The 12,471-nt window shown below is 44.8% G+C and overlaps 1 protein-coding gene across 1 annotated transcript in view; it reads right to left on the bottom strand.

Moving 5' to 3' along the window:
• The window catches only part of LOC117510598 (rab5 GDP/GTP exchange factor-like), a 41,936-nt gene extending 30,166 nt beyond the window's left edge, over positions 1 to 11,770 (bottom strand). Inside the window, exon 1 of the mRNA XM_034170384.1 lies at positions 11,760 to 11,770. The gene's annotated coding sequence lies outside the window, so the exon portion shown is untranslated. The remainder of the gene's footprint in view (positions 1 to 11,759) is intronic.
• Positions 11,771 to 12,471: the final 701 nt, after the last annotated feature.

The following is a 12,471-nucleotide window of genomic DNA, read 5'->3' as shown; positions in this document are numbered from 1 at the left end:
AAAAGACCATCCAGACTGTTACCAGTGCAAAGTTGTAAGTTGCCCATGACATGGGCAACTTACACATCTGTGATGGCATCATCAATGCTGAAAGGTACATCCAGGTTTTGGAGCAACACATACTGCCATCCAAGCAATGCCTTTTTTGATTTTGATTTGAAATGTTTGTTTCGAATATCAAGGCACAAAAATAAGTAACAATAATATATATATATATATATATATATATATATATATATATATATATATCTACACACACCAATGGATATACAAAAAGGAGTGAGAAGAAGTTTTTTTTTTTTCAGGGACGTCCCTGCTTATTTCAGCAAGACAATACCAAGCCACATGTTACAACAGCGTGGCTTCATAGTAAAAGAGTGTGGGTACTAGACTGGCCTGCCTGCAGTCCAGACATGTCCCCCACTGAAAATGTGTGGCACATTATGAAGAATGGGAAAGAATTCCACCTACAAAGCTTCAACAGTTAGTGTCCTCAGTTCCCAAACGCTTATTGAGTGTTGTTAGAAGGAAAGGTGATGTAACACAGTGGTAAACATACCACTGTCCCAGCTTTTTTGAAACGTGTTGCAGGCATCCATTTCAAAATGAGTAAATATTTGCACAAAAACAATAAAGTTTATCTGTTTGATCATTAAATACCTTGTCTTTGTGGTGTACTCAATTGAATATAGGTTGAAGAGGATTTGCAGATCATTGTATTCTGTTTTTATTTACATTTTACACAACGTCCCAACTTCATTGGAATTGGGGTTGTACATCTGCAGTCCCTTGACAGGTCACAATTAAAACATAAATAATAAAACATGCCCTCCTGTGGGTTCACCACCTGCAGAGGGGGCCATGGGGGTCGGGTGCAGAGAGGATTGGGTGGCGGTCGAGGGCGGGTGGCCCGGCGGCCCGGTCCATGCTCACAGCCCCTGGCTGTTGGGATGTGGAATGTCACCTCCCTAGCGGGGAAGGAGCCTGAGCTTGTGCTGGAGGTTGAGAGATACCGACTAGAGATAGTCGGGCTCACCTCCACGCACAGCTTGGGCTCTGGTACCCAACTCCTGGAGAGGGGCTGGACGCTTCATTTTTCTGGCGTTGCCCACGGGGAGAGGCAGAGAGCTGGGGTCGCATTGCTTATTGCTCCCCAGCTCAGTCGCCATGTGTTGGAGTTCACTCCGGTGAACAAGAGGGTCGCGTCCCTATGTCTTTGGGTCGGGGACAGGTCTCTCACCGTTGTCTCAGCCTATGGGCCAAGCAGCAGTGCAGAGTACCCGACCTTCCTGGAGTCCGTGGGAGGGGTACTAGATAGCGCTCCGACTGGGGACTCCATTGTTCTCCTGGGGGATTTCAACGCGCACGTGGGCGGCGACAGTGAGACCTGGAGGGGGTGATCGGGAAGTATGGTCTCCCCGATCTGAACCCGAGTGGTGTTCAGTTGTTGGACTTCTGTGCTAGTCACAGTTTGTCCATCACGAACACCATGTTCGAGCACAAGGGTGTCCAAAGGGTGTCCATACGTGCACGTGGCACCAGGACACCCTGAGCCAGAGGTCGATGATCGAGTTTGTAGTCATATCATCTGACCTTTGGCCACGTGTCTCGGACACTCGAGTGAAGAGAGGGGCAGAGCTGTCGACCGATCACCACCTGGTGGTGAGTTGGATCCGCTGGGAGGGGAGGAAGCCGGTCAGACCTGGCAGGCCCAAACGTATCATGAGGGTCTGCTGGGAATGACTGGCGGAACCCTCTGTCAGCGAGGTATTCAACTCCCACCTCCGGGAGAGCTTCTCCCAGATCCCGGGGGAGGTTGGAGACATGGAGTCCGAGTGGACCATGTTCTCCACCTCCATTGTCGATGTGGCTGCTCGTAGCTGTGGTCGCAAGGTCTCTGGTGCCTGTCGCGGCGGCAATCCCCGAACCCAGTGGTGGACACCGAAAGTAAGGGATGCTGTCAAGCTGAAGAAGGAGTCTTACTTATCTTTGTTGGTAGGTGGGACCGCAGAGGCAGCTGACAGGTACCGGCAGGAGTTCGGGGAGGCTATGGAGGAGGACTATCGATCGGCCTCGAAGAGATTCTGGCAAACCGTCCGACGCCTCTGGAGGCGGAAGCAGCTCTCCACCAGCACTGTTTACGGTGCGGGTGGGGAGCTGTTGACCCTGACTGGGGATGTTGTTGGGCGGTGGAAAGAGGAAGCAGAGACTGGGGACTCAGAGGCAGACTCATCCATTACCCAGGCTGAAGTCACCAAGGTGGTTAGAAAGCTCCTCGGTGGCAAGGCTCCTGGGGTGGATGAAATCCATCCTGAGTACCTTAAGTCTCTGGATGTTGTGGGACTGTCTTGGCTGACACGCCTCTGCAACATCGCATGGCGATCGGGGACAGTGCCTCTGGGTTGGCAGACCGCGGTGGTGGTCCCTCTGTTTGAAAGGGGGGAACCGGAGGGTGTGTTTCAACTATAGGGGGATCACACTCCTCAGCCTCCCCGGTAAGGTCTATTCCAGAGTACTGGAGAGGAGAATTCAACCGATGGTCGAACCTTGGATTCAGGAGTAGCAGTGTGGTTTTCGTCCTGGTCGCGGCACACTGGACCAGCTCTACACACTCCATCGGGTGCTCGAGGGTTCATGGGAGTTTGCCCAACCAGTCCACATGTGTTTTGTGGATCTGGAGATGGCGTTCGACCGTGTCCCTCGGGGCACCCTGTGGGGAGTGCTGCGGGAGTACGGGGTCTGGGGTCCTTTGCTAAGGGCTATCCGGTCCCTGTACGACCGCAGCAGGAGCTTGGTTCGCATTGCCGGTAGTAAGTCAAACCTGTTTCCAGTACACGTTGGCCTCCGCCAGGGCTGCCCTTTGTCACCGGTTCTGTTCATTATTTTTATGGACAGAATTTCTAGGCGCAGCCAGGGTGTAGAGGGGGTCTGGTTTGGGAACCACAGAATCTCGTCTCTGCTGTTTGCGGACGATGTGGTTCTGTTGGCTTCGTCAAATCAGGACCTTCAGCGTGCACTGGGGCGGTTTGCAGCCGAGTGTGAAGCGTCCGGGATGAAAATCAGCACCTCCAAATCTGAGGCCATGGTTCTCGATCGGAAAAAGGTGCTTTGCCCTCTTCAGGTCGGTGGAGTGTCCTTGCCTCAAGTGGAGGAGTTTAAGTATCTCGGGGTCTTGTTCACGAGTGAGGGACGATGGAGCGTGAGATCGACAGATGGATCGGTGCAGCATCTGCAGTGATGCGGTCGCTGTATCGGACCGTCGTGGTGAAGAGAGAGCTGAGCAGGGGGGCAAAGCTCTCGATTTACCGATCGATCTACGTTCCGATCCTCACCTATGGTCATGAGATTTGGCTCATGACCGAAAGAACAAGATTGCGAGTACAAGCGGCCAAGATGAGTTTCCGCCGCAGGGTGGCTGGGCACTCCCTTAGAGATAGGGTGAGGAGCTCGGTCACTCGGGAGGAGCTTGGAGTCGAGCCGCTGCTCCTCCACGTCGAAAGGAGTCAGTTGAGGTGGCTCGGGCATCTTTTCCGGATGCCCCCTGGACGCCTCGCTGGAGAGGTGTTCCGGGCACGTCCCATTGGGAGGAGGCCCTGGGGAAAACCCAGGACACGCTGGAGGGACTATATCTCTCGGCTGGCTTGGGAACGCCTTGGGGATCCCCCGGAGGAGCTGGGGGAGGTGTGTGTGGATCGGGAGGTTTGGGCGGCTTTGCTTGAGCTGCTGCCCCTGCGACCCGACTCCGGATAAAGCGGAAGAAAATGGATGGATGGATGGATAATAAAACATCACAAAAACATTAGCTCAAAGCTGCAGAGCTGTAAATCACCCACACAGACATATGCACTCACATACACACAGTCACATTTTACACAATATTTCTAAAATCAATGTTTACAGCGTTGAGTGTCTCAAAACTAAGCAGATGAAGCTTTTCTAGAATCCTGCAGTGGTGATATTGCATAGATTTTTTTTATCTAGAATTTTTGTTTGTTTATAGAGATTACAGTGGTTTAATAGTTATTGAGTTCGTTCACCACAAAAAACTACGGAGTGAAAAGGAAAACAGTGAAATTGGAAGACCACTGAACAGTTGAGGTAGACTGTTGGAAATCCTCATCTTTTCATACACATATTTACACATTACACATATTACACATATTTATGCATCTATATCTGTATTTTTAATTGTGTTCCAGGGAAATCAGTTAGTTGTAGTTTTCCTTGAGGGTGTTCCAGGGAAATCGGGTGATTTTTGTGTACCTTGACGGTGTTCCAGGGAAATCTGTTAATTGTTGTGTCCTGATGACGATCTTACCATGATGGAGAAACAGGTATTTATAAGGAAAGACTGTAACACTGGTTCTTTAAGGATGGGTGTTATCACTGACGGTTTTGGCCGTAAGCCGTCTGGAGGCATCTGCAGTATTTGCTGGGATGTGTCTAACTGAAATAGAAATGGTCAGCTGAAGAGTTAGACAAATTTCTGTTGCGATTTTTCGCTGGACTGAGGAAAGCAGGTTGCAGTTTGCACACGAAGTCAATGCATGGCATCAGGTACAGACTACATTGTCAGGATTGTTTTTGAACTATCTGACTGTTTTTGCAAGTTCACTGAGAACAATTTTGGATTGGATTGGACTGCTGTTTAAAGTTCACTTTGGACTGTTTGGAACCTCAGGAAAATGTTAGTCCCTTTTCTCTTGTTTATAAATTAATAAAATATCAAATGACAAGGATCTACGAGGTCTGTCAATAAAGTATAGGTCCTTTTTATTTTTTTCAAAAACTATATGGATTTCATTCATATGTTTTTACGTCAGACATGCTTGAACCCTCGTGCGTATGCGTGAGTTTTTCCACGCCTGTCGGTGACGTCATTCGCCTGTGAGCACTCCTTGTGGGAGGAGTCATCCAGCCCCTCGTCGGAATTCCTTTGTCTGAGAAGTTGCTGAGAGACTGGCGCTTTGTTTGATCAAAATTTTTTCTAAACCTGTGAGGCACATCGAAGTGGACACGGTTTGAAAAATTAAGCTGGTTTTCGGTGAAAATTTTAACAGCTGATGAGAGATTTTGAGGTGATACTGTCACTTTAAGGACTTCCCACGCAGTGGGACGTCGCGCAGCGCTCCGAGGCGCCATCGTCAGCCTGTTTCAAGATGAAAACCTTCACATTTCAGGCTCTATTGATCCAGGACGTCGTGAGAGAACAGAGAAGTTTCAGAAGAAGTCGGTTTCAGCATTTTATCCGGATATTCCACTGTTAAAGGAGATTTTTTTAATGAAAGACGTGCGGACGGATTGCAGTGTCGGCTCGCAGCCGCCGCGACGCTCCGCCACAGGAAAAACACCTCTGTTGGAAGCCTTAAGGACAAGTTGGAACATGCCTAACTGTTAAACAATTTCTCAGATACTCACTCCACTGAAAGCCATCAAAAGCCGCCTGGATTTTACAAATGGTTATCAACACGGAGGTGTTTTTCCTGTGCCGCCGCACCGCGCCGGCTGCGTCCCAACGCGCGGACCCGTCCGCACGTCTTTCATTAAAAAAAATCTCCTTTAACAGTGGAATATCTGGATAACATTCTGAAACCGACTTCTTCTGAAACTTCTCTGTTCTCTCACGACGTCCTGGATCAATAGAGCCTGAAATGTGGAGGTTTTCAGCTTGAAACAGGCTGACGACGGCACCTGGGAGCGCTGCGGGACGTCCCGCTGCGTGGGAAGTCCTTAAAGCGACAGTATCACCTCAAAATCTCTCATCAGCCGTTAAAACTTTCACCGAAAACCAGCTTAATTTTTCGAACCGTGTCCACTTCGATGTGCCTCACAGGTTTAGAAAAAATTTTGATCAAACAAAGTGCCAGTCTCTCAGCAACTTCTCAGACAAAGGAATTCTGACAAGGGGCTGGACGACTCCTCCCACAAGGAGTGCTCACAGGCGGATGACGTCACCGACAGGCGTGGAAAAACTCACGCATGCGCAGGAGGGTTCAAGCATGTCTGACGTAAAAACATATGAATGAAATCCATATAGTTTTTGAAAAAAATAAAAAGGACCTATACTTTATTGACAGCCCTCGTATTTTGGGTGTTATACAAAACAAATAATGAATGTTTTTTTCATTCCTGCAATGGAAAGAATATTTCATTTGGTGAAAGATGGAATGTTCCATCTTTTACCTCAAGACAGCATGGTGGCTTAGTGGTTAGCACTGTTGCCTCAGAGCAAGAAGGTTATGGGTTTGATTCCCACCTGTGGCTTTCTGTGTTGAGTTTGAAATGTTCTCCCTGTGTCTGGGTTCCTTCTGGGTGCTCTGGCTTCTTCCCACAACCAAAGACATTGCGGTTTTGTGCATTGGAAACTTCAAATTGTCCAGGTCTCCCTTGTAAAAGAGCTCTCGATTTCCATGCGGCTAACCTGGTTCAATTAAATTAAATATTATTACCATTGCACTCATAAGCATATTTTTTGTATAATATTAAATATACGTTGTTGACAAAAACAAAGTAATTTGAATGAACTGAAAACCAAACATATATAGAGAAGCTGTATATGAAGTGTTTTGCTGTTACTGGATTATAAAACTAGTTGGTTTTTCATTTCACAAGTCACTTAAATTCTGAAGACTTTCAGGAATGACCAACTTTTGAAATATTTACATCCTGTTTCAGAGCACTGTTCATTGTTCTTGTTCATAATATAGAAATACAACCACACGTAAGGAAGAGATTCAGTATATAAAACTTTGTTTTAGTGCAGAACTGACAGCAAACATTCTCAAAGTTTCCAGCAGTTTATTGGAAGCAATGCTGATTAATGTGAGGATTATGTTTCATGTTCTTGATTGTAATTTTTTGTTGTTGCTGTTTCCAGGATTCAGCCATTCTGCCTGTTGCTGTGCAAGTACTGCTCACTCGTCTTCTGGTAAGAAACAGATTGTACACTATTTTTCAACAAATACACAGCTGATTTTTTTTTTTTTTTTTTTTTTTTAATATAATTGTTTTGTCAATGCTGTTGACGCTGTCTTGACCAAATGTTGGTTCAGTTCTTTGGTCAGTTTTTGAGGCTGTAATCTGATGCAATTTCATTAGGTTCTCTTATATTGTAGCATATTTTTAGTTGGTAAAATAAAACAGTCAGAAGAAAACGTGAATATTCAAGTTAAGTATTCAAGCCATAGATCTTTGCAATAAATATTCTAAGTGGTTGAACCACATTATGTAAGCAAACTAAGCCACGGCAGATTTCACTGACTGCACCTCCCTATGAAACCGAGATGGAATTGATGAGTTGGTGCACAGAATACATATACACACACACACACACACAAAAAAAAATTAACGCGCATTACCAGTCAAACGTTTGGACACACTTTCGAAAGGGAAAATCTAGTGTTCATTGTTGCTGAAGTCTTGTGTCAAAAATGTTTCAACAAAAAAGTTACAAATAATAAACATAATACTTTGAAGAAAGTCAGAATCTGATTTCAGACTCAGATCAGGCTGTCCTGAAAGAAAACTCAGTCACAACATATGAATCAAAATTTGTAAACCAGCTCAGTAAGTGGATCCAGACTAACTCAGAAGACTGTAAGAGTCGCCTTATTTCAGGTCAAAATTATGTTTGATGTTTGGCAGCACTTGTGTGAAATGACAGCTTGTAAAGTGAAGTACAAAATATACAAGTTTGGATTTTTTTTACTGCTGTGACATTAAATTATCATTAACTATTAAGATGAAGACAAGACCTTGACTTTATTTGTCTTGTGACCGTCCCAGGAGTTGTTGCCCATCAAGCAGAGACATCCTGCCAAACTCGGTTCTTTCTTCGACGCCGACAGTCTGACCCCCGAGCTGAAACAGGCCTTGGAAAGGTGGTTCGCTGAGCGCATCAGGGTAGGTGCATCTAGAAGTTGTATCGATACGAGAGCTGATATTCAACATTCAGTTCCAACCACAAGAGATTTTCAGTTAGATTTTTTTTCTTTTACACAAATCTTTGTCATTAAATTGTGATGAACGTTTTACAGGCAGATGGAACTTATAATTTTAATCTTTTTGTTTTGTGTGTGTCCATTTGCATTTTGTATCTTCATCAGGAGTACGATGAGATTAGGCTGTGTGACCAGCGGTGCTCCACAGGCTATGGACGACCCACAGCCGACAGGATGGCCGACTTTGCCCTGGAGTCTCTAGGTTGGTAAAAACCCTCCATGTGTTAGTCACGTGACTTTATTCATCAGAATTTGGCTGCAGGTTTGATTCTCTTTGTGGCCACCAATGCTACAAATGTGTGTTCGGGCTGCATGTATTGATTATTTTTAGTTAAATGTCATGTGATAACTTTGCTGGACTCATTTGACACGACTTTCTGATTCAGAGAAAACGTTAAACGGGATTCATATTGTGGTCAGACGTTTACATACACATAGAAGGAGGACTAGCTAAGAATTCTTCATCACAACCTCAAACCATCAGCCAGATGTTTGGAACATGGACACAATTGGGTGTTCCAAAAGGAGAATGACATCAAGCACACATCAAAGCTGGCTGTGGAACAGATAAAGCAGACTAATGTTCAGCTTTAGGACTGGCCATGACTAAATCCTGACCTCAACCCTATTAAAAAGGTCTGATCTTTCCCTAAAACAAAGGTCTATGCCATGAAACCAACAAATTATAACTTGGGCACCAAATTCTACTTTAGAATTTTTTTCTCATTAAGGATGTATGTTGTACAGTCATTACATCCCAGAAAATGAACAGTTCAGAGAAATCATTGAAAGCTCTATATTTTAATGTCATTCATGATTCAACTATGTTTCGCTGATTTTTCTGTATCCTGTTGAATGATTTTGTTTGTTAATTAAGAGTTCATTTCCAGCTTTTGTTTGCCAAAGTTTATGTAGTTTCTTCTTTGGTGAAGGTTATTTTGCTTTTGCTTGAATCACTGGTTGTTTTATTCTTGGTAGGTTCCAGTGTGGTCCAAAGCCGAAGTTCTCAGACGTACCAAGGTGGTTCAGGCTGTGGGCATCTCTTTGGTTTACTTCGGCAGTGCAGCTCACAGAGTCCAAGCGTTGTTATCCAGGTATGTTTTTTACCAAAATCATTTTGTTTTTCCTTTGGTTATTTGTTGCCACGAACTCTCTTCTTCTGTCTGAAGATATTGTCGGTAAAGATTATCGATTGTTTATTGTTGGGTCTGGTTCTTACTCTGTTATTTCAGGGCCACTCGGTGCTGTTCCCAGGGAGGTATTGGCCATTCCAGGGTACAAAGGAACACTTCTCCCTTTCACACCCCGTCAAAATGAGTCATGTGACACTGGACCACGTGCCGCGCAACAATTCCCCCAGTCGGCACATCGACTCTGCACCTAAAGACTTCAAAATCTATGTAAGTGTTCACAAACTAGAAAAAACAAATGTGCAACTACACACGACTAATTTATTTACTGAGAGAATTGTTGAATTGTTGTTTCCCTGCTCATAGATATGCTGTTAATGTGTTAACAAACACAGTGTTAACTGAACTGTTGGAATCATGTTTAATTCAGATATTTTGAAATGTTGATATCAGATCAAAGAAACTTTGACTGCTAACAAAATCTGAAAAATTGTAGCCGTTGAATTTGCTTCAGTATTTAAAAAAATGTATAGATGGAACATTAGGAACTGTTTTACATTAATTGTTTTTAATATTACAATGAATTGCAATTCAGTAGTTGATTGATAATTATTTTATGTTTAATCCATCCCTGAGCATATGCAACATAGTTAATTGCGACTCTTTTCGACAAAAGGAAAAACCATGTTGTGTGGGCCGCTGAAGAGGAGGTACTGCTGGCCCACCACCAGATGGCGCCCTGCCATGCGGGCACCTTTTTGCCCTGAAGAGGGTGCACTGGTCTGTTGGCCTCTTTTTGGCACCTCCAGGTGCACCGTTAGGTTGTCAGCTGTTTTTCATCATCATCATCATCATCACCATAAAAGCCTGGGAGAGACACTATAACTCTGCCGAGTTATCAGCTTACCCGACAGGTAAACTCCCTCAGCCGTTTTGTGCCGTTTGCACATTTATTGTTACTAAAGTCTGTTGCAGTGTGATTTATACTTTCAGCTTGTACCTGGGTTGTGGAAGTTTGGAGGAGTTGGCGTTCTCCACTCCTCACTTCACATTTTTAAGTATAATCTTTGACACTGTACTTTCTCACGTTCCTCAGTACTCTGGGAATTATTGGATTTTTCCTTTTGGAGGAACCTGTGTTTTTTGTTGACTGTTTGCTGGGTGTACACTCACCCATCTAATCTGTCTCTGCTCCTGCCAGCAGTACCGTGCCGACAGCCTTGAGCGGTGGTCACCTGGGGTACCAGGACTGGGCGGTTCTGGTGTATTGCGGACCTCCGGCTGGCGGTGGAACTACGTGGGTTCTGGCTCTTCTCTGGATAGGCATCTCCTACCCTCGGGTCTGCCCACGTGTCACTTTTGTATTGAATTGGACTCTGCATTTTTGGAACTGTGTTGCACAATTTGCATAATAAATTGTGATTTATTCGTATCCTATTGACCGCTCATTTATGCCCCCTAACGTGGGTCCGTGCATTCACTTTCTCAACAAACCAATCGGTTTTAAACTGTAAACAACCTCAGAACACAGTAAGGTGCTTTAATTGTGAATGGGTAATGCTTATGTTCGTGATATCAGGGGCCTAAGCTAACATTAAATTTTACTTTATTTTTATCAGTTTTACGTAAATACAATAAAATGACCAAAATCACGTACTGGGAGATCACTTCACTAATCTGTAGTGTTTTTCATTTTTCAGTTCTTGTCGATATGCTCATTAGCATTGCAGTTATCTTAAGTGGTACATTCTCAACTTTGGTTCCATTCATTTTTCTCACATCTTCTCACTTGGTCTTTCTCAGGGGATGGTCAGCGAGGAGGAAGAAGGGACTCTGCTGGGGAAATTCACCTACAATCTGGACGGTGATCCGACCCAGACCTTTGAGCTTCCTGTGAGTTCAGAGAAACTGATATTGTTTTGACTGCAGTATTTTATCTGTCGGCTTTAATTTTAATCCTCTGATTTTTACTACAAGGCAGCAGCCTGCTGTCCTGCAGAACTTCACACATTCTAACAGTATGAACTTTGTTCTCCTTCTCTGCCTGCAGAAACCCAGTGAGGTTCAGCATTTTGTGGAGCTGCGTGTCCTCAGCAACTGGGGTCAAGCTGAGTACACGTGTCTTTATCGCTTCCGGGTCCATGGAACGATGGCCTCCACGTAATCATTCAAGTGGCCACAATGTACATGTGTAAATAAACAAATATGTAAATAAAGAAATGTGTAAATAAACTAATGTGGATCTTTATTCTTTGTCGTTTTTTATATCTAAAGTAAGAATTGAAAAACTGCATTAATGTGGTATCACACCACATGATGTTTCAAGCACTGAGCACCGCCCTGAACTGAGGAGAATTATATTAACTTTATTTTAGTTTAAAATTCCTCAAATGTGCTTGGGACAGTCACACCACCTGAGCTTTGTCATGTTTGGCTGAAAAATGTGAAAAAGTGGATGATTAATTACATAAACACTGTATGTTTACATAAACCTGCATTTTGGAACAGATGGTTTTGAATAAATTCATTCATTAATTTTTTGTGTATTTGACACACAGAACGACAAAAAGTCCATCTCACGAGTCACAACAACCACCTATGTACGAGGTCTATTAGAAAAGTATCCTACCTTTTTTGTTGTGTGGGCCGCCAGAAGAGGAGGTACTGCTGGCCCACCACCAGAAGGCGCCCTGCCTGAAGTGCGGGCTTCAGGCACGAGAGGGCGCTGCCGCCTCAGGAACAAGCCGTGGTGACAGCTGTCACCCATCATCTGTGACAGCTGTCACTAATCCATACATCTGGTATAAAAGCAGGAAGACACCTCCACCAAACTGCTGAGATATCATCTTCATTTGGAGGTACTACTCTCAGCCTTTTTTTTGAGATTTATAAATCTGTGATTGTGAGTGTTTGTGGAGGTGGCATTCCCACCATTGTTGCTGGGTGTTCACACACCCACCCTTTGACTGTCTTTTGCTTTCTGCCAGCAGTACCAGATCCGACACGCCGGAGAGGTGGCCACCTGGGGACTCCGGGACTTGGCGGCTCCGGTATTCCTCGGGTTCAGGTGGCGGTGGAAATCGTGTGGTTCCGGTTCGTTTCCTGACGGGCGTCTCCTATCGTCGAGCCTGCCCACACGACACCTTTATTAATTGACTGTTGCACATTCTGATTCTGCTGTGTTTGGTTGTGATATTCACACCAGTAAAGTGTTATAATTTGACTTCTTCCATTGTCCGTTCATTTACGCCCCCTGTTGTGGGTCCGTGTCACTACACTTTCCCAACAGGATATCTCGGCCAGCGTCATGGACTCCGAGGGGCGTCACCAGGCTGTTGAAC

The sequence above is a fragment of the Thalassophryne amazonica genome, chromosome 5, assembly GCF_902500255.1.
Source record: "Thalassophryne amazonica chromosome 5, fThaAma1.1, whole genome shotgun sequence".
NCBI classification, from domain to species: domain Eukaryota; kingdom Metazoa; phylum Chordata; class Actinopteri; order Batrachoidiformes; family Batrachoididae; genus Thalassophryne; species Thalassophryne amazonica.
The sequence above is the reverse complement of the archived record's forward strand: the minus strand, read 5'-3'. Positions and strand labels throughout refer to the sequence as shown.